Source organism: Sus scrofa, chromosome 10 (genome assembly GCF_000003025.6).
Source record: "Sus scrofa isolate TJ Tabasco breed Duroc chromosome 10, Sscrofa11.1, whole genome shotgun sequence".
In the NCBI taxonomy this organism is placed as follows: domain Eukaryota; kingdom Metazoa; phylum Chordata; class Mammalia; order Artiodactyla; family Suidae; genus Sus; species Sus scrofa.
In genome coordinates, this window is record NC_010452.4 from 62,605,881 (window position 1) to 62,628,101 (window position 22,221).

Genomic DNA, 22,221 nt, shown 5'->3' on the forward strand with positions numbered 1-22,221 from the left:
AGGTCCAGATCAAGCTGTTTTGATTTTGTTTGCTTTGGAAGAGCATAGGATGCAACACTTCTCCCTGTTATATGTTTGATTCTTCTACTTGACTTGCAGTTTCTTATAGAAAATTTTATTTTCATGCTCTATATTTCTTTGAGCCAAAAGACATAATTTTCAACTAATTTTTTTTATCATTTGGCATATCTCATTATTATCATAATTTTCAACTCTAAAATATATCTCCTTAAATCTGGGTGTTCATTTTTATATGTATATGTGTGTGTGTGTGTGTATACACAATAAATTTATGTGTGTGTATATATGTATATAACTATAATATGTATATTTGAAGTAAATAATAGTATATATTTTTATATTTATACCATACATATATACACACACATATATACTCTAACTTAGTTCAGCATAACATAAAATCACATTGCTTAGGAATAATTATGTTACAACATTTTATCCCCACTTGATAGCTTAATGTAGTACTTTTGTTTTGAAAATAAGGTATGAAGACTATATTCCAATAATGTTCAAATAAATTCCAAATCCACTAAAATTGTAGGAGCTGCCGTAAAGCTTGCCGTGTTGAAATGGCAGTATGTGGGTAGAAATAAATTCTGCCGCACAAGTAGAAGACAAAGACCGAAGTCAAATGCCAGCAGCAGACACCCAGGATGCTATTCTTTTCCTGTCTCAAGTGAATCTACCAGCAAACACACACACTCAAAAAAAAAAAAAAAAGGACAGTATGTCAAAAATACATTCCCTTATTTTTGTGGTGTTTGCTAATTATATTATTTTAAAGTCTGCCGTTCCAGAAATATTTTAGGAGGTACCTCCTGGAGATAACTGTTAAATGATTACTGGGTACGTACTGTGGGCTGAGCATAATGTAAGGACCTGGGATAAAATCCTACCGTTTGGTAGACTGTACAAAATTATTTTTAAAGTTGCCGTACTATATTATGAAAACAGCGTTTGTACAAAGTTTAGAAGTAACAGCAGACCTTCTTCTCCCTATGCTTAGCTCATTATAAACACTTATACCACAAAACCCACCCACCTCAACACAGAAAACACACACAAATGTCGCATGTATAAGATAAAACCCACTTGGGGAGATGTGAGGCTCTTGGAGCTGCTGAGGGCTTGACCAAGTGTTTGGAAATGTTGACAGACTTTTTGGGTAAATGTCACCATTAATCTCAGGAGTCGTACATTTTTCAGCTCAGAAGATGCTACCCCTCTAGGGAACTAGACTCTCTCCGTGCTTTCTCACACGGAGAGGCATATTGTCAGTATAGAAAACTGCCCAACTCATATCCACAGTATTTTGAGACAGGGAAGTCTTAAGTGAACAAGGTGCACCCGTGGAATTCATAAGGAACCACTATGACCGGTGGTAAGAACAGGGAGAATTGAGGCACAGGCAAGGGAGTCAGTGACAGCGTAAGAAGGCGCAAGAAGCAGAAGGAGATCCTGTGAGGAAGAAGCAGAGAGCAGTTACGCCGCCTGCTCCTCCCCTGAGCAGCCAAGGAAGGCTCCTGTGGTAGCTTCTTCAGCTTTTTTTTTTTTTTTTTCTCTTTTTAGGGCTACACCAGCAGCATATGGAGGTTCCCAGGCTAGGGGTCTAGTTGGAGCTGCAGCTGCCAGCCTACACCACAGTCACAGCAACGGGAGATCTGAGCTGCATCTGCTACCTACACAACAGATCATGGCAACAATGGATCCTTAACCCACTGAGCAAGGCCCGGGGTCGAACCCGCATCCTTGATACTAGTCAGGTTCGTTAACCACTGAGCTGTGATGGGAACTCCTTCTTCAGCTATCCTTAACTGCCAGTGTCTTAGGTCAAAAGCCCAGCCCCAACAACCATGGTGATTCTTAACTGTGCAGCTTCTGCTTCAATTTCTGAAAATGGTCGCATTTCAAACCTGTCTCCTCAGACTGTCAGCCATGGCTGTGTCCTGATTATGGACCGGAATGAGGAGGAAATAGGTTAGATCCACAGATGTGAGCATGCGTGTCACCGTGGACTGAGACAAAGCTTGGAATTCCTGTTAGCTTGTCCTGTAGGCCAGTGAGAAGGCTCACTTCTGACTTGGAAGGCAATCCATTAACTCTTCAAAAAAAAATCTCTAAGTTTGTGTCCAAAGTTAGGCCTGTCTAGGCATCTAGGAGTCTGAGTAACCTACACAGGTGCTTATGAAGTCCCTGTGACAGGGAACACACTTATTTTAGTCATGCTTATCCAAGACCTTAAGAAGCATTCGAATAATTGCAAAGGATCCCCAGCATGCTGCCCATTTCAAACCACGTGGAAGCTGGGTTTGGAGTAGTAGACCTTGCTGAGATTTTTGTTTGTTTGTTTGTCACAGAAAACACATCTATTCCTGGTATCAAGAGAAAACATATTCCTCTTGATATTAGGAGTAGGTAAATGAATTACATTGAACAAAGGTAGTAAGTTAAAAAGAAACAATACAGTTGTGCGTGAAATCAAGCAGAATGATGGTATCCATTGCTGGGTCACAGTTGTGGCGACCTATAGCTCGCTGGAACTTCAGCGCCTCATTAATTTTACAGTGACTAACAAATCTGTCATACAAAAAGTATTTATACTAAAGACCCTCAGGAAAAGAAAAGAAACATATGCTGTGAGAGTTGAAAAGACCCTCGGAGCCCTTTGTCTTTTTCTTTTGCCTAGAGAGACGTATACACCTGATGATGTATAATGGAGGTGTATATCTGACAATCTCCAACGTGCACGTACAATAAATGAAATACAACGCAATGTCAGAAATACATGCAGGCTTTCGGAACTGAGAGAGACTGTCCCCACCTTTGTTTAATACTGTTCTCAGTGTGAGAGCAGCATTTCTCACTCTTCAAGGGAGAGAGCAATCATGGCGAGGCTTTAGAAGAAAGAAGCATGTTACAGTAACGTTCTGAAGAGGGAAGCCGATGCGCTGGGCCAGCCTCCTCCCGGGACGGTTTTCTTTAGGTAGATTATACAGTGGACATGTCAGATCCGGGGAATGTCTAGTTTATGAGGATTGGTAAGTAAAGTCAGAATTATTTTTCACAACCTTTGACAGCACTTGGCTGATCTCTAGCCTCAGTCGCATAACCATTTTTTCCCTCTGGTTATGTGGTCTGTCTTACAGTGGTTTCTCTACTTCTGGAGCAATTGTATTTAATGGTAAATAGTACTATTTCTAATAACTGTGGAGTTATTTATATTCCGTGTGTTAATACTGAAATAGCCTGAAAGTACCAATTAAGCCTAAGTCATGGTAACGTTGCAGTTCTCTCATGACATAATCCATGTTGCATCCAGTGAATAAGAAATGACTCCAATTATGGACACGTTTTCAGAAGGTACAGTGTTCGTAGATCACAATGCTGCTTTGCTTCTGCATGTACAAACTTGGCTTCTCTCTCCTTTGTCCCTTGTCAGCCCCACCTCTTTTCTTGTTTGAAGTCGTTGTCTTCTTAGTCAAGAAAAGTGAGAATACTTACATAAGTAGGGCATTGCTATTTACCATCCTTTGGTCTGCTCTGAATAAGAGAACATGCTCCCTAAGCCAGAGACAGCCTCACTGCATCCTGTCTAGATCCTGTTCCTGCTCCCCAACACCCAGGTAGCTACACTTATTTTATGTTAGATATGCTTCTTTTCATCAAGTTTCTGGAAGTTGAGCAGTATTGCCAGCAGTAAAAACTAGGCATTATTCTATGCCTTTGATACCCACCCTCATATTCTTCCAGCTTACTCTTACTGTATAACTCAGATGCCCTGGTTACCATGCTAAGTGCTAGGGATGAAAAACAGAATAAAACGAAAAGCAAATAAGGAATATAGTCCTTCTTTCCTAGGAATTCACAAACTGATGAAAGCAAGACATGCAGACGAGCTAGTGGCACCAAGTCCAAGAGTTAATGAATTAGATCTGTGGTGTCAGATGGTCTCAAGTTTGAACCCTACCTACTAGCTGTATGACTGTGGGCAAGCCACTTTGTCTTTCCACACGTCATTGTAAAATGCAGGTGGTATCCATACCTATCTTCTGAGTTTGTTGTGAGAATTTGATGAGCTTATGCAATTAGCACAGTCCGTGCCTGTGATTAGCTTGCGACAGTGATGTGATGTTGTGATGAGATGGGTTCTGGGGAAGGCAAAACACTGATTACCAGGAAAGCAAGGAAGGGTATCTACTTAGAGACATTTAGAGATCTCCTCTGGGGGCTGCTCAGAATCGTCTGGTCACCGAGTGGTGTTCAATCCCTGTGAAGAAGAGTTAGAACCACACAAAACACGTTCACCCCCTTTTGTTGAGAAAGACACCATTGGCCTCGTGAATCAACTTACCTCTTGGTTGATGAAGGTGAGTGACCAGGATGACTTGGAGTGCAGGGTTATTGGTACCCCTGAAGCATCCGAGAACAGGTGATATCTTTTATCATTGGCTCCTCCTTGCAAGTGCCGTCTCTACCATTCAATCACAGACATAGCCAGGAAGATAAATGAACTCGGGAGAAGTAGAGAACAATACTGCAGTTTTTTAATCTGTCACAGTTCTTCCCTCACTTCAGATTTGACTTGACAACTGCATTTATTTCACATCGCAATTGCTACAGGTTAATAATATTGTTTTATCAGGAAACATTTATCTTGAGAAAGAAAGTTATCCTAATGCAGCAGATAACTTATCCAAGGACAAAGAGAAAGGGGGCTGTGTCTTGAGGGTGATGCTAATGCCAGCATGCTATAAAAATAAATGAAATCTGATTAACACTGTTGGGGAGAAGAATAAGTCATAGCTTCTATGAAATATTATTTTCCCGATTGGAACCATTTCCATTTTTTTGTCAGCTTAAAACATTGTATTAGAGATGAGATCACTTTAAAATGGTGACATTTATCTCAAGCCCTATGATTATAAATGGTTGTTATAGGCTTGTAATCCTGAGGGTTTAGTCTAAAGAATTTTCTCCATAAATTGAAAGAGAAACACACTAGGAATTCAGAAGATTTTAATTAAAGTTGTTCAGAAAATTAAATGGGAATTTTAAAGGCTGATTCAGAAAGCATTTTTGATAATGGATTCAATTTATAGAACAAATTTCTCAGCAAATTTGGTGATGCCAAAAAAGCCTTCACGTGCATCATAATATATATTTTCACGGAAGCATTATTATTGACTAACCTGCTTTTACTAATTCACGAAGGTTAGTCCACTTTTAGCTCCATTCAAATATGTATTCTGAAGCCAGTCTTCTAAAAAAAGGGTAACAGATGCTTCCTACAGGTGAAAAATCGACCACCAAGGGTCGGACAGTGTGATCTTAAGTATGAAACTAATCTCTTTTCAAAAATAGTTCATTTGTATATAAAGTAAAAGCCATTTGGGCCAGAAGCAAAGACAGAATGCATGAGAGCATAATTTATTTTGAATTGGGTGGCTGAAACACATCCAGTATAAAATCACTCATTCTTGTTTTTCTGTAGACTTGCCTGAAGCCTCATGTAGCGTCCTTAGGATGTGTTGCGCAACTCTGCAGCATCAAAGCTAAGCAATGCAGAGGGCAGTGTGAAAGCTGGATTATGCAAAAAAAAAAAAAAAAGTGATGCAGGTGTGGTTTCAATAATAAATCCACCCACTAATAGTGATAATAGCTTTTATTTATGCAGATCCTTTCTTTACGAAACCCAATGTGCTTTTTAAAATATGATTCTGTTCATTCAGAATGCGCCCTTGTGATTAGGAAGGGTGCCGGTTTAATTAACTCTGTTTTATGGATGAGGAAACTCGCAATGTCCTCTGTTGATGGACGCTGCCGTGTGCTGGATCCACATTCTTTTATGTCGCCTCGTTAGGCCTTGTTAAGGCAACAGTAGGTCTCAGCTGAACCGATAGAAAATGGGGAGGTTCATTGAAGGGAGAACACAGAGGAAGATAACAAGAAACTGTGCGTTTTGGTGCCAGTCTATCCTCTGCTGCATTTCCAGTGCACTTGTACGACACGTAAGTTGGAACTTCTGCAAAATGTGGAGGATTCCAAAGATTGTGGTGTTTAAAACAAAACAAAGGAACAAGATATCAACAACCAGGTTGTTTCATGTGCACCCTCCCAAGCTTGGATGAACATAAATCAAAAAAGGATGACCTTAATGTATTGTTATAAAACTCTTAATTTTTACTGTAGTCATCTGAAAGGTGGTACCCACTTGTTGGAAATGAGTCATTCAGTTTATTAAGAGTTAATTCTTGAATTGGCTCTGAAGTTTCTTAAGAGAGTGGGAAGGGACTAAGATAAATTCAGAAGTAAAAAAAAAGGTGATGGTGGGAAGCCTACTAAGTGTCTGTGTCTCCTCCTCATTCAGGGACCTCGTACTCTGCTCATTCTGCAGGTGCCGGCTTTGTGCCAGCCGTTAAGAAAGCACCCACTGCATTTCAGGGAGACTCAGGTGCTCTTGTTTAATTTGTTTTGCTTTGTGTGTGTGCATGTGTTTTAACTAACAAAATAAGATCCTTTCTGAAACTTCCTGCTGAAAATATACAGTTTATGATTATGTCATATGGTTGTGCAGAATGGGAAAGAGTCATGATGCAGAGCAAAACTGACCACTCTGTTCATATTTTAAAAACTCTATTGAAATATGGTTGATATACAAAGTTGTAATGATACCTGCTGTACAACAAGTGATTCAGTTATACATATACTCATAATCTACTCTTTTTTTCAGATTCTTTTCCCATATAAGTGATCACAGAATATTAGGTAGAGCTTCCTGTGCTATGTAACAGGTCCCTGTGTACCATCCATTCCATATGCAATAGTGTGCATATGCCTGTCCCAAATCTCAGTCCATCCCTCACCCCCCTATGATGAAGTTTATAGTCTGGTCTGTGGAGTGGCGTTTTGCAAATAGAATAATTCATACATGCAGAAGCTTAGCAACTCTCATTCTGGAAATCGGGAAAGATCTATAATTGTACACCTAATTTTTTTAAATTTTTTTTGTTATAAAAAAATTTAGCAGACTAGGTCTTTGGCGCCAAGCAACGTTAGAAAATTGCATCAGTGAATGGGGCCTTCCATCTTACAGCCTCTTGTGAAGACTATCAATATAGCATTGACAAAAGTAAATTTACCAGCGACGATATTAACATTCCCATTTTTAAGTAACAACCTTTCAGTTCCATAGAAAATGTAAAACTGTTGTGTTGAATTTTCTGAGATCCAGAAACATACATTTCTTTGACATCGCATTAAGTGGCACTCTTGGAAAGATGCTGACATTGCAAGAAAACTCCCATTGGTGACCCCTTTCACCGAGGTCTCCACTGTTGCACCTGATAGGGCTGTTGTAGACATTGTTTTAGGTCATTATGCTAAATCTCCAGTTTTCTATGACAGTTGTTGGGAAACATTATTTTCTGTAACTGTTTCAAAGGAAGAATAAATGCAGAATTGTGGGATGAGTGAGTAATGGATCAGCCAGGATCCAATCATAAAACAGAATCCGCTTGGAGTTGTAAACGGAGGGATTTTGAGCTGGGCAACGGGAAATCTAAAAGCAAACAGGCACAGGATGGAATGATAGAAGAAGGCTGTGTTAGAGGCACCGGGGAAGCCCAGCATTTCCCCAGGGACACTGGGGCTATGGTGGCGCTGCCAGGCAGGAGGGGAGTCACAGATGGAACGGGGCACTGTCCCGGCGTCATTGGAAGTAGAGAGGAAGCGGGACCTTTGCCCTGGCATTCTCTTTTGGCTTCACACCTCCAGGCCCCACCCCCATGCCACCAGACACTTTCTAGCTGGAATTCAGTTTACAGAGGGGATCTACACAGAAGAGCCCAGGGGAAAAAGGGAGCCCAGCATTGCCACGGACAAAAGGTAGAGGACTCTTGACTGTTGAATAGGGTTGCCTACACAGACAGCTGAAAAAAGCAACTGACGTATTTTTTAAATATATTTAAACATATTATCTTGAAGAATAATGAAAATATTAAGTGGGAAGTGAAAGATACTAAATATACAAATAAAAACATGAAAAATTAACTAAAGAGTTTAGTGACGACACATCTTATAAAAATCCTCAGCAGTTCTGTACACCAAAAATAACCAGTTAGCAACTACAAATAAATGTTCAAGAGATTGTAGTTATAAGATAAACACAATCAAATTCCTCCACACAATATTTATTTATTTTTTATCTATAAAAAGGGAAATGATATAAATAAAGAGAAAACCCTACCAAAATCCTTACAGGGAGGACTAAAAAGAGATTTTAATAAATAACATATACATTGTTTCTGGATGGTAATACTCAATATAATCAAACATTTCCAGAGTTCCTGTCATGGCGCAGTGGTTAACGAATCCGACTAGGAACCATGAGGTTGTGGGTTTGATCCCTGGCCTTGCTCAGTGGGTTAAGGATCCGGCATTGCCGTGAGCTGTGGTGTAGGTTTTAGGTGCAACTTGGATCCCACATTGCTGTGGCTGTGGTGTAGGCTGGTGGCTACAGCTCCAATTCGACCCCTAGCCTGGGAACCTCCATATGCCTCGGGAGCGGCTCTAGAAAAGACACACACACACACAAAAAAAAACCCACAAATGAATGGATGTTAATATAAATCTGGAGTAAAATTCCATAAATTATTTCTTTGTTTATTGGTTTTAACTTTTGTTTACGGAACTTAAATAAATTTTTTTATGAATCCTCTGGAAGAAAAAAAGTTTCAAAAATAGCTAAGTCACGTTTTATAAATACCAGCGATACATTTTATTAGTATGAAATGTTAGTAAAGACCCTAAAGCTGTGGTCACTAAAATAGTAAGATTTTCTTGCAAGAGTAATGAGGTCAATCAGTGGAATCAAATAGGAAGCCAAGTGCACACACCTACGTATGCACTGGTGTCCATATAACTTAATTTTTTTTTCTTTTTAGGACTGCACCTGCAGCATACAGAAGTTCTCAAGCTAGGGGTCAAATCAGAGCTGGAGCTGCTGGCGTGCACCGCAGCCACAGCAATGCCAGATCCACATCTACACCACAGCTTACAGCAGACAATGCCAGGTCCTTAACCCACTGAAGGGGGCCGGGGATCAAACCCACGTCCTCGTGGATACTAGTCGGACTCGTTACTGCTGAGGTACGACAGGAAGTCCCAAATCTTAATATTTCAAAATAGTACATCACATTACTGAGGAAGAGGAGTTCCATCGATAAACAGCACTAAACATGATGCAATATTATGAAATACTCTTTATATATAAAACAGGAAATCCTTATATTTTAAGGAGTGAGAAAAAGCAGATACTGAATTCTATCATTAAATGCTATCTATGTATATATGAAAACAAATAAGGTTATGAAAACACAGGAAAAATATTTCAACTATATGAAGCATCATTAATATTGTTAAAATTATTAAAGACAGGACAATATGTTTTCTTCTGCTTTCCAAGGTAAGCCTAAGAGCATGTACCATTTTACAATTTAAATAGATGTGGCAAAAACTCTTAAAAATAGGTGAAATGTGTCACGTCCTTAAGATTTGGGCAGGAGAGTGTCCTAAATCATTTGACATGAATAGCCCTATTTAATTCTCTTAACAAATTTACAAGGAACATATTCCCCTTACCATGTTGTGCAAATAATTAAACAAAAGCCTAGGAAGTGTTGGCAGCCTGTGGGAGATCCCACAGTTACAGAGCCGCGGATGCAGGACCTGGGGCTCAGGGAGCTGACTGCAGAATTCACCCCACACGGCCTGGTACCACATCGACCAACAGGACATCAGGCACGTTGGATGAGGGATCTTAACTCTTAAAAAGTTCCACGAGTTGCACATTCTCATCACCTCCTAGGAAAACTCAATTGATTATGTTAAGTAGTGATCATATTACTTCTCTGATTCAAAGTGAGTCAAAAGCCATTGTCTCTACCATAGGGGTCCGTAATTTCTCCTAGTCCAGGTGTGCGTCCGCAGCCTCGTACTTGTCCTTGAGCTCTCCGGAGCTGTCACCCTGGTCTCCTGAAAGATGAGTTATTTGTGTGCTGTAGGCTGTGAAATCAGAGACAGAATGTTTCTATGGGAACCAGCCTTATTTAATCTGAAAGGTCTGCGAAGGGAAAGTCGTAAGTGTTACAGAGTGAAGAAGTTAGCCACAGGGCATATCCCTATCTCTTTCACTTCCTTGTTCCCTTCCAGAAATGTCTTCTTTTAGTCCTCTGTGTTAAAATTGCACATCTTCACCTGATAGACTATTAAACTCTCTCCTTATTCGTCTTCATAGCATTTAAAACCAAGGAACCATTTCTCCTCCCAGAATTTAGGTCCATACACATCGTAGTCTTCTTCATCCCCTGAAGCAGACATTACAATATTGAAATAAATGACATGAATCACGTTTAGAAGATGGTATTGATGTTTGAGGATGAAGAAGGGATGAGAATTGACAGTTGGGAAAGCCAGTGGTATTACTCTTGTCGTTATCTCTGGGCGTCTATGCTTTCTCTGTAGCCCAATTCCGATTGTAATTCAAATATTACAGGGAAAACCCCCAATACTTCATATATTTAAGCCTAGCTTTTTACATTCCTAATATACGACCTTTAAAATATACGAAGAGCTGTATTTTCTTTTTACCTTATATTTTCATTGAAGTACAGTTGATTTACAGTGCAGTGATAATTTCTGCTAACAGCAAAGTGATTCAGTTATAATATATATACATTCTTTTTTTAAATTGCTTCTATTATGGTTCATCATAGGGCGTTGTGTATAGTTGTCTGCACTATACAGCAGGAGCTTGTTTATCCTCTCTGTGTATTAAAGTTTGCATCTGCCAACCCCAACCTCCTACTCCATCCCTCTCACCATCCTCTCCCTTAACTTACATTTTTAAACCTAATAATTGATGAGTATCTTTAAAACTTTTTTAGAATAAATGATACAGTCTCCTGTAGAAACCTATACCCGATAACATAGTTCAGTATTACCAAGAAATAATAGCTTCAAGTGTACATTATTCTAAAAATATGTCTTATATTTGAAAATTAATTTCTTGTATCCATGCTATCAACATAAAAAAAACACAGTGGATTTATCATGATCTAGTAAACTCTTGAAATTAAGGAGATTTGTGGGATACATGCAAATATTTTCCAAAAGTTTATTTTGGAAATCAAAATAATTATCAAAAGTATGAAAATAGTATTTTTTAAGGGACACTCTTTCCAACCATCCTTTCTTTAAATTTCCTACAATTTTGAATTATGACATTTAAGAGAATGAATGTATAAATTATTTCATTAAGACATGAAATCAATGTATAAATTATTTTAAAAAATGGAATTAAATTCTTGTTTTAGGAGTTACCGCTGTGGCTCAGTGGTTAACAAATCCAACTAGGAACCATGAGGTTGCAGGTTCGATCCCTGGCCTTGCTCAGTGGGTTAAGGATCCAGTGGCGTTGCCATGAGCTGTGGTGTAGGTCGCAGACGCAGCTCAGATTCTCCATTGCTGTGGCTCTGGCATAGACCAGCGGCTATAGCTCCGATTCGACCCCTAGCCTGGGAACCTCCGTATGCCGCAGGAGCAGCCCAAGAAATGGCAAAAAAGACAAAATAAATAAATAAATTCTTGTTTTATATTAATAGAGTAATAGAAGAGTATAAAAAATCAGTTGATTCATAAATGGAATTGGATGTGAAAATTTTAACATAAAGGTAAGAAATTTATACCAAAAAAAGAGAAATCCCCCAAACATGTTCATTACTTTAAATACACACAGAATTACATTTTGACATTTCCAGTGTCCTTAGAGAATCATTGCCCCAGCATATAAAATCTCCCAATTCTGCTTCTCTGTGATGTGCTTTGCACTTTTTGAAAAGGACTGGTTAATTCCCCTACTTTGAGGTAAGCTAAACTATCAATTCATTAAACTTCTACTTTTACAGACTTAAAAAGTGCTCAGAAAGATACATGGGTTCACCATGCAGCAGTTTGCTCTTTTGGAACAAATACCATTCCTTTTGGACCTTTTCCCAAAGGATTTAATTACTAAAATGCCCCAAGCATGTTTGCTTTTACATTATTGGTTTTGCAAAGAAGTAGCACTATGGTTTAATAAACAGGATGATGGTGCTTTCAGTTCATCATTTTATAACCTCAAATAGTAAATCTGGTTTTATGCTAGTATTACATAGTACAAAAATATCTCCCAGTCTTCTGTATAGTTATACAGCACAGAGCTGGGCACACATTAAACAATCATCAAAACCAACTCATACTAAAAGGGTAATCAATGTTAGAAGCTTAAAAAATTGTACTTAAAAAAAAAAAGTTGCCAACTTAAGAAATCTACCCCCAAAGATTTTAAATTCTATTCATGTTGACTTATACAGGAAATTCAAATTCTGTTCGTCATGACTGATGTTAAATTTTCTAAATTCTTTGCATTGGTTTAATCTTAGTTCTTATTTTGTGGCATTTGTATTCCTAGATTGTATACATTTTTAATTAGCACTGCTATCTGACTACTTTTAATGTAGTCTGTGGCTCTCCTTCTAATTATCTTCTTACAACCACTATCAGCCTTTTAAATTTTCTTTGATGTCAGTTTGAAAAGTGACAATACATTTAGGGTTAACTATTGTTTCAGCCATTTTGATTACACGCTTTGCCTTTTAACCTTCTGGAAATCACATGACCCTTACTTAAGACGTTCGCATAATTACCTATCCAATTTTCTTATCTTCCTCTTCCTTTATATGTTTCTTCCTTCTCTTAAAGCTCCTGAGTGCAGTATAACTGGTCATCGCCGAATCCTGGTCACCTTGTCAGGACTCTCCCTGACTTCTTCACAAGATAACCGATTAATGACGTTGCTTAATCTCAGGGTCAAGTCATTCCTCAAACTGTGATTATGTCTTTTTTGTTCTTTAATAAAGCGTTAATTAACTTTGCCAACTTTTCCTTTTATTCATTAGTTAGGACAGAATAAGACCAGCACAAAGTGTTTAGTTCCTCTGCTCGGATAAGTAAATAGTTTGTTTACATGCCTTTGATAGGCTTTTTAATCCCAGAAAAGTATTTATCGCATTCACATCTTTCCACATTTTAAAAGGAATATAGTCACATTTAAATTAAAAAAAAAAAAGTTGAATTCCACACCATAGGACTGTCTGAGTATAGGATTTTTTGGATATACTGTTTATACTCGGGGTATACGGAAGAACGTTTTTAAACTAATGTCTAAGCCAGTGGTTCTAAAAGTATGATCCTCTGAAATCTAGGTGCCTCTGAGACACTTGCAGAGTCCTCAAGTTCAGCTGTCCCATAAGACATAATATTAACTTAAGATTATCCTGGATAGAGCAGTGCAGAGTATTAATTTTATGAAATATCTACTCTTGAGTACATCTTTTTAATATTGCGTGTAACAAAATGGGAAGAATGAATAAAGCACCACTGCATGTGAAATAGGATAGTAATATTGAGAAAAACATTTTGTGTAATTGTCTGAGTTGTGACCTAAATAAGCTGCATTTTTAAGGGAAAACCATGTGCCCTTGAAAGAGTGACTGATAGACAAATTATGGTTTGGCAGACATTTTTTCAAAAAATCAGAAAAGGAAATCTGTTCCTTTAAGGAAATCTGTTACTTCAAGGAAACAGCATTTGTTGCCAGTGATAAAATTTGAGCTTCCCTCTAAAACTTAGAATTTCGGAGAATTGTATCAGCTACAATGAGCTTGACAAAACTCAAGTTGTTAAAGAATTTTCTCATGAAATTGTTTATAATAATAATTAATGTGGTTTTTTTGATGTGTGTTAGGATTTGGAAGATCTACATAACTCAGTGAAAATATTTTCCAGATGACTCAAGGCTTGATTTTGTAAAATCACATAAAGATCCACTCAAAAGTGTGAGAGAGATCAAAGGATCTTAGCTGTGATTTCATACTCCTCATTGGTACTAGTTTTGAAGAAACTACTGCTTATTTAGTTTGGATATTGGTTCAAAGAAGAATATCCACAAATATCTGAAAAGTTATCTATTAAAATATTTCTCCCTTTTTCAGTTACATGTCTTTCTGAGGTTGAATTACCTTCTTACATTTCGACCAAAATAACGTATCCCAATGGACTGAATGTAGAAACAAATGCAATAATTTAACCATCCTCATTAAGCTGGACATTAAAGAAGTTTGCAAGATATAAAGTAATGCCACACTTCTCACTATTTCAGGGGGGATATGGTTAATCTGTGTAACAAATATATTATTTAATATTTAAGTTATGATATAATTGAATTATTATTATTTGAAAATGAGTGAATGAATATATATTTTGTTTCAATTTTAAGCTCTAATGTGGTAAATATCAATAGATATAAGCCACACAAGTAGAAGTTTAAACTCAAGAAAGGAAAGATGTTCTTTGACCATAAACAAGTAATCTTCACTGGTTTTGAAGTTTTCCCAATAAATCAATCCAAGTTTATTTTCTTGTCCCAAGAAATGCTTTGCCTTTTGAATGCATAACTTATGAACAACCATGAAACAGAATATTCTTTTTTTTTTAAAGGGCACACCTGCAGCAATAAGAAGTTCCCAGGATCAGGGTCAAATCAGTGCTGCAACTGCCACAGCCACAGCCACAACACCAGATCTGAGCTGCATCTGTGACCTATGCCACAGCTTGTGGCAACGCTGGATCCTTAACCCATGAGCGAGGCCATGGATCTCCTCACTGACAGTGTGTCGGGCTCTTAATGTGCTAAACCCCAACGGGAACTCCCAAACAGAATATTCTTTAAGAGTGGGTAGGGTTACATAAATGCAGCTGAATTCTACTGAAGAAAAAGCTGTTACATTTTTCAGAATTTATAGAATTAATTTAAAGTTTTGCAGTTATGACACCTCATAACTTTTCATGAAATTCAAACTTAACATGTATACATATTATTTGTATCATATTTCATTCTGTATATATATTTCATATATTTATATGCAGGTTAATTAAATAATATATATCATAACCTTCAGCTGTTGGTAAGTATACAGTTTGATGATTTTTAGTAAATTTATACAGTTGTGCAACCATCAGTGTGTCCTATGTTTGAACACTTCTATAACCTTGTAACATTGCGCACGACCCTTTACAGTCATTCTCTACTCTTACCCTGAGCCCTAGGCAGTCACCGACCTACTGTCTTTATAATATTGGTTTTTTTTAGGAAGTTTTAATTCTTGGAATTCTCTATGCATATGTAAACAAAATAGTGGGTCCCTAACGTTTATAAACATTTATCTCAAAGGAACAGTATATAGTTGTCCTCAGTATCAACTGCAGGCCAAATAAGGAGAACTAGGCATACCCAGGTGGAATTTTCAACATAAAATGAATTTCCCAGCCCCTAGGGAAATCTCTCAGAGCATTTTAGAGTTAAGAAATTTTCTTGGAAAAATAGTCAGTTATTATTTCAAGAAAGGCTGAAAAATAATCATGTCTGAAATCATAGTTCCCTTCTCCTCCTTGGATCCATTGTATAGTATCCAAGGTCAATTTTTCTCGCAGATTATATAGCTGGAAATCTTGCCAGGTAAGAGAACAGCCACTATGCATCATTTAAGCCATAGCTGCTGTCACAGAGAATCTTAGCATGATTCATTCCTAGGTAAAGAGGTAAATGAGTGAAGTTAAAGATGTTCACCTTTGATTATCCTAAAATATCTCCCACACTGTTCTCGCCACAGTGCCTGAAATAAAAGTATCTTTAGAATAAAAAAAAGCCATTGAGCTTACAGTAATATAAAGATAAGTTATCTGTTACTGGGCTCTCCCCTTTAAAAAGTTGTATTTTCTTAGATTATAGATGTAGGGTCTATAATGTATTCTCTCAGATGGATAATCATCACCTCAGAACAAACAATAGATATCCCAGGAAATGTGAACCGTTCTAGTCATCTGATAACATGCTTTATGGAACACAGAGTATCAGAGAGAGAGAAAGAGAGCAAGTGAGAAAAGAAAAAAAGTGCTGAGTTCTTTAAAATCACTTTAGTGTAATCTTTAGGATTATGGCCAATTACTGACATTTATAAAGTGATCTTATTTAAGCTGAGGACAAGAGCAGGGCTGAGGTCTTTTGGGAGAGTTAGTTGAGTGGTGATTATTTCCATCATGATAAATTTTGTAGCACCTACTTTATTTTAGGAGATTTTTAAAATAACGTCTTTCTCTAAATTGTTCTTTTTTTGAACAAAATGAGACTCTTTCTAGAAAAGATGACAGTATCCTATCAGGAAACTGTGTCGTCAGTGGGGTAGTAAACTTTTCATCAAATGACAATAGTTGAAACATCCATAGAAATACATTGAGCACATGTGAGACACTGGATGAAGACATTCGGCTATGACTGAAGAGTCATCTTTCTTACAGCTGACACATTCACGGTGAGCTGGTGCCAAGACAAATGCAAGCAGAACTATAGCCTGGAAATACTTAAACATATTATTTGAATTCTCAGAAGTATCATTTTTACTTAAAGTAAACATTGGCATGCAAAGCCAATAGTCTGAGTAATCCGGTCTTGAAGTGTAACTTTATTTGTTATGGGGATTTGCTCAGGGAAGAGAAGGGGAAAAAAATAAACCCAACCTTTCTTCTTCTACTGCAGAGAGAAAATAGTTGTTTCTGCAACACTGGAGACATTATATGAGGCCATGTAACTGACACTGCCTCAAGCTACTTTAGCAGTTGACAACTAAAACTTGATTTAATTGTTTTTAGGAAAATGTTCCATTGGCACTGGCACCCAGGATGATTGTTGTCTCTTTATTAGCCGTTGGATACTAAGCTCTGCCAGTGAGAATCCCGTGTTCCAAAAAAGGAGCTGGGCACCGTCGCTCTGAACCCAAAGCAAGAAACTCTTAATTCTCTGATGAATCTCCTTTCTTGTAGAAGGTGGAGTTGACAAGCACTTTAAAATCCAGGTGTCATCAACTCAGAGTCCCTGGTCACTCTCGACCCTAGGTAGCCTCTGTAATTGTAAATAAAACTGTTTGTCAGTGAATATACATTTTTATTCTCCTGGGATAAAGTGTCCATAATTTTAAGAAGATCCACATAGAAATCTAATCTAAGTCATACATACAGGAAGCACTTTTGTTTTAGCCTCCACCCTTGGTTTGAATGGCTCTTCTCTCCTCTCATGGCTCCCTGTTGCCCAGGGAACAAGTCAAGGTCACTAGTTGTCCCTTTGACTACCCTTCAGCACTTATCTCCCCATCTCCAGGCTCTTCTTCACTTCCGCAACATTCTGGGCTGCCCCAATGTAATGAGAACAGCATGGACTTCAAGGTTTGTTTCTCCATTATAGATGCGCTGTAAAGCATTCCTGAAAATCCTTTCTATTCACTTCTTATGAGCTGTACTCTTTTAACGATTCTTTAAGCTTATTGTATTTTAAAATCCCCCAGTTTGGAACAAGTACTTTTAAATTTGTTACCTGGAAATTTTTCCAGCTCTCTAACTAATCTTTGTCAGTTTCTTTTGTTGGTTTCTTCTCATCTCTTGAACCTTTCAACTTCTTAGTACTCCAAAGTTCAGTCCTCAGGCATCTTTTCTTTTCTATCTGTAGTTTTTCCTCTCCACGTCTCCTCTAGATCCGTGGTTTTAAGCACCTTCTGTTTCATGGTGAACATTAAAATTAGACTTCCAGCCCAGATCTCTACCCTAAACTTCAGCGTTAAAATCCCATTGCCTGTTGATATTGTCTCTTAGATGTCCAGTAAACACGTTAAACTTAATCCTAGTTGTTTCAGTATAAGGTAGCTCTATTCTTCTGGTTGTTCTGGCCAGACGCTTTGGAGGTACTGATGATTCTCTCTCTCTCACCCAGACTCAGTCAGTAAATCTTGGTGGCTCTGCCTTCAGAATACACCTGCAGCGTGGCCATTTCCACCACTAATAGGCTGGCTCAGACTTCTGGTGTTTCTTGCTGGACTTATTTCGGTAAGGAGACTGCTGGTCTCTCTGCTTCCAATCCTGTCCTTTTCAGGTTAGTTTCAACAGAGCAGCCGAAGTGGCCTGCTGTAAAACAGATCACACCATTCCTCTGTTAAAAACACCTCAGTGACTTCTCATCATTCTCATCATTTAAAAGCCAGCATTTGATTTGGCCTGATCCTTACTTCTCAGAAATCTCCACCTGCTACTCTCCCCTTCACTCACAATTTTAGCAACTTTTTAAAAGGATAAAAGTGGGGCAAACAGTTTTATGCTTTTTAAATATGCTCTTTTAAAAATAGACTGTGCTGATGTCAATTGTGAAGAAGGTTTGATGACAGAGTACACTTCCATGCCTTCCATGTTCACACCTTATTTAACAAGCATTTCCATAAAATGCCCTTCCTTCTCTATCGTGGTCAACTGCGGAGGTGGATTAGAGATGATAAGTGCCTCCAAGGTAGAAAGAATTATGATGGTAGGATTTCTGGCAATAGTTCATTCTTGTTGTGCATGTCACTATTAGCATTTGACTCTTGAAGGTAACCCAGCCATGTATGTTGTGGACACTTTCATATAAATGGAATCTACCTATCATAAATGGAATACAACAAACCCACCTCACTTCTGTATCATATGAAGCACGTCTTAGCTTGTATTGGCTTGGGCTGCTGGAATAAAAACACCAACTAAGTAGGTTATAAACAACAGAAGTTTATTTCTCAGGCTCAGAGGCTGGGCGTTCAATATTGGAATGCCAGCGTGGTTGAGTTTTCCTGAGGACCCTCTTCCAGGTTGCAAACCGCGACCTCCTCTTTGCATCATCACGTGGTGAAAAGCTCTCTTGTGACCCTTTTAAGGGCCCTAATCCCATTCATGAGGGCCCCATCCTCATGACCTCATCTAATCCTAATTTTCTCCTAAAGGTCATACCTTCTAATACCATCACATGATAGGGAGTGATATTCGTCACATGATGAATTTGGGGGGGAAACAAACTTTCAGTTTAACAGAGTATCACATTAGAGATTAACTTCTGATACTGTGTGCTAGTAATCTTGTAGTAACGTGTTTGTTTTGTGACTACTTAGCATTAAAGTTTAAATAAAACATTTTTGGTGTTGTCTTTAGACAAGAGGCACAGTGGTGTAGTAACTGGAGACCTTTGCTTAGGGTCAGGCAATCTGGGTTGAGCCCAGCTGCAGTATACTACGTGGCCTCAATAAGTGACCTTGCCCTTCGCAACATCAACATCCTCATCAGTTCCTTGTTATAAAATCAAAAGAGGAAACACACATAATAATGTTTTGTAACTTATAATTAATTATGCACATGCTAGGCATAATTGAATCAATTTTTTGTATGTCTCCTTAAAATAAAAGCCAAATAGTTTTAAGGGTACTGATTACATATCAAATTGAATTTTAATCATTAGTTATAGTATTTTAGACAACATATTTTGAGTACTTTCACTTCATGAACTTAATCATCCACAAGAAGATCCTACATTCAAATCCCTTAATTACTGGCCTGTAAACAATTTTCAAACAGGAAAATGATTAAGTATAGTATGTCTTGCTTTTGGTGAATCAAAGCTGACTACTTGGAGTTCCCGTCGTGGCGCAGTGGTTAACGAATCCGACTAGGAACCATGAGGTTGAGGGTTCGGTCCCTGCCCTTGCCCAGTGGGTTAACGATCCGGCGTTGCCGTGAGCTGTGGTGTAGGTTGCAGATGCGGCTCGGATCCCGCGTTGCTGTGGCTCTGGCGTAGGCCGGTGGCTACAGCTCCGATTAGACCCCTAGCCTGGGAACCTCCAAATGCCGCAGAAGCGGCCCAAAGAAATAGCAAAAAGACCAAAAAAAAAAAAAAAAAAAAAAGCTGACTACTTGATAATGAATAATTTCCTTTTATCCACTTACAAGTTATCTATTCCATAATTCATTGTACCTTATTTGCCTGAAATTGACATATAGCTTACCAGTTTGTCTTTTTTTCTTGTAAAATTTTGTTAGCCGATTTCTAGCTTTTTAGTACTTTTTACATTGCCCATTTTTTCTTAAAGATTACTTTGCAAATTCATTTGTAAGTTTTTAAAATGTGCTAAATTTTGTTAAAAGGAAAGCATTTTTATTATTTGAGATTTTAACCTAGTAGTAATAAAGAGTAGGCTAACAGCTACTACTTTATTCTAATGTGAATGCTTCCAGGTAGGCAACTCTGTTGGGGTCTTTCCAGCAAAAGGTGACTTGGGGATCCAACTTCTTCCATCCAGTGGTTCTTTGGAGTTCTTGATATCTTAAAGTTTCTCTTGGGTTCTTTGCCTCTAACTCATGGTCAAGAGAATAAAGGAAAGGCAAACCCAGAATCATACAGAAGATTTTTGGGGTCCAGACTCAGACCCTTGCATGCAGCACTTTCACCATCTTGAATTGCTCGGAACTACATGTGTGGCTGGGGAATGCTGTCTGTCTTGATGTCAGGAGCAACAATGAAATGGTCATACACACTTAGCATTGTCTCAGCTAAAAATGTCTTTCTTGTAAAAGTTGTTTCTGCCTCTTCAGATTACATACCTATTATCTTCCGATGGAGAAAAAAGCAAAAATGGGAATAAAATAATTGTACTTTTGCAAACTTCTTACAGTTCTTCCCTCAGTCAGCATGTTTTAAAATAACTGCTTTGGGTTGACCCTTTCACATTTTCGAGTTTCATTTTATTCTGAGTGTTGTCCTTTCTGATTCAGTTCTTACAGGGTTTTGCCTTTTTATCCAAGGGTGGGTGTCCATCTGTCTTCCGTATGTGTAGTCTTGAAAACTGGGTTCTCTCTGCAGCCACAGGGGTTCTTGCACATGTGCTTTAATCTTTGCTTCCTCTTGCCTGCCACCACAGAGACATTCTCAAGATCATGCTCACTTCCACATTTCAAACTGCCATGCGCTTGAGTTCAGAATCTAGCATGCAGTTGCAAGTGCTTTGTTTTGCTTTACCTTCTGCAACATGTCCTTCCTGGTCCTGACAGGTTTTGCGGTTTCTTGGCTATAAATTACATGACCATTAGCTGTAAAAGCACAAACGCACTATGTGTCACACCGTCTTTCCACCCAGCAGCTCTCTCCTCGCACACGGGGTAGGCAGGACTCCCCGTTCCCGAGAAGGTCAGCACTGCCCTCTCTGATGCCTCACTGCTGGAAACTTCTGCAGACCTGCTCCATCCTTGATGGGGATAAAAGCAAGTCTCTTGTAAACTCATAGTCCTTTTATATGCTCGCTTGTGTCTGTCCCCCAGGTTGCCTCACAAGCTACTGAGACTTCAAAGTTAGAAGCAGCCTTCCAGCAATGCAATTAAATAGAATGTGTTTCATTGAGGTTGAAAAGTTGCCCCTAGTAAGCAATGCATCATCACCCTCCATATACATTTGTAAGATGCTTTGATGCCCTTTCCTTAGAGGAAAGTTATAAATAAAGAGAACTTTTTTCCCCTGTAATCTTTGAAAAGCAAAACAGCATTGGTTGAAAGAGTTCTATGCCTTTACAAAAATAAAATAAATACATGGAGTTGACAGTTGTAAAATTTTAATGACTGATTTTTAAATTGAGCTTTTACTCAGAAGTGGAGCAACAGTACTGAAATTTCTGTTCTTTTGTTTTCCCAGGTGTTAGCAATCCCTCCCGGCTTAACTGGCTCTGTGTTTACTCCAGCCTTTGGATCATTAATAATGGCAGTAAATAAAAACCCAACCTAGGAAGCTAGTTCTTTAATCTGACAGGTACTCAAGCAGCAGTCACGCCTCAAAATGAAGAAATACCCTCAGCCAGAACTCCCGAAACTTCCCATCTAATAACTGAGCTACTTAGCGAAAATATTCATTTTTCTTTAGATGCTTGGGAAGAGTCTTGGCAAAGAAGCCCATAGTCCCTACCACTTGCAGTTTTGGGCAGTGCCACTCACCCTTCTTCTGCTGCTATCATACCTCAGGTGGAACTTCCCTGAAAAAGATGGCACTGAAACCTGTTTTCTGATTGCTGTTTGGTCTTTAGCATAGGGAACTCATTTCACCTTTATCTAGTTTTAACCTCTGTTTAACAGAGACATGTATTTTAGAAAAAAATAGAAAAATTAGATAATTTTTTAAAATCACTCAGAATTCCATCATCCAGAAAAAAACTAAGGTCATGG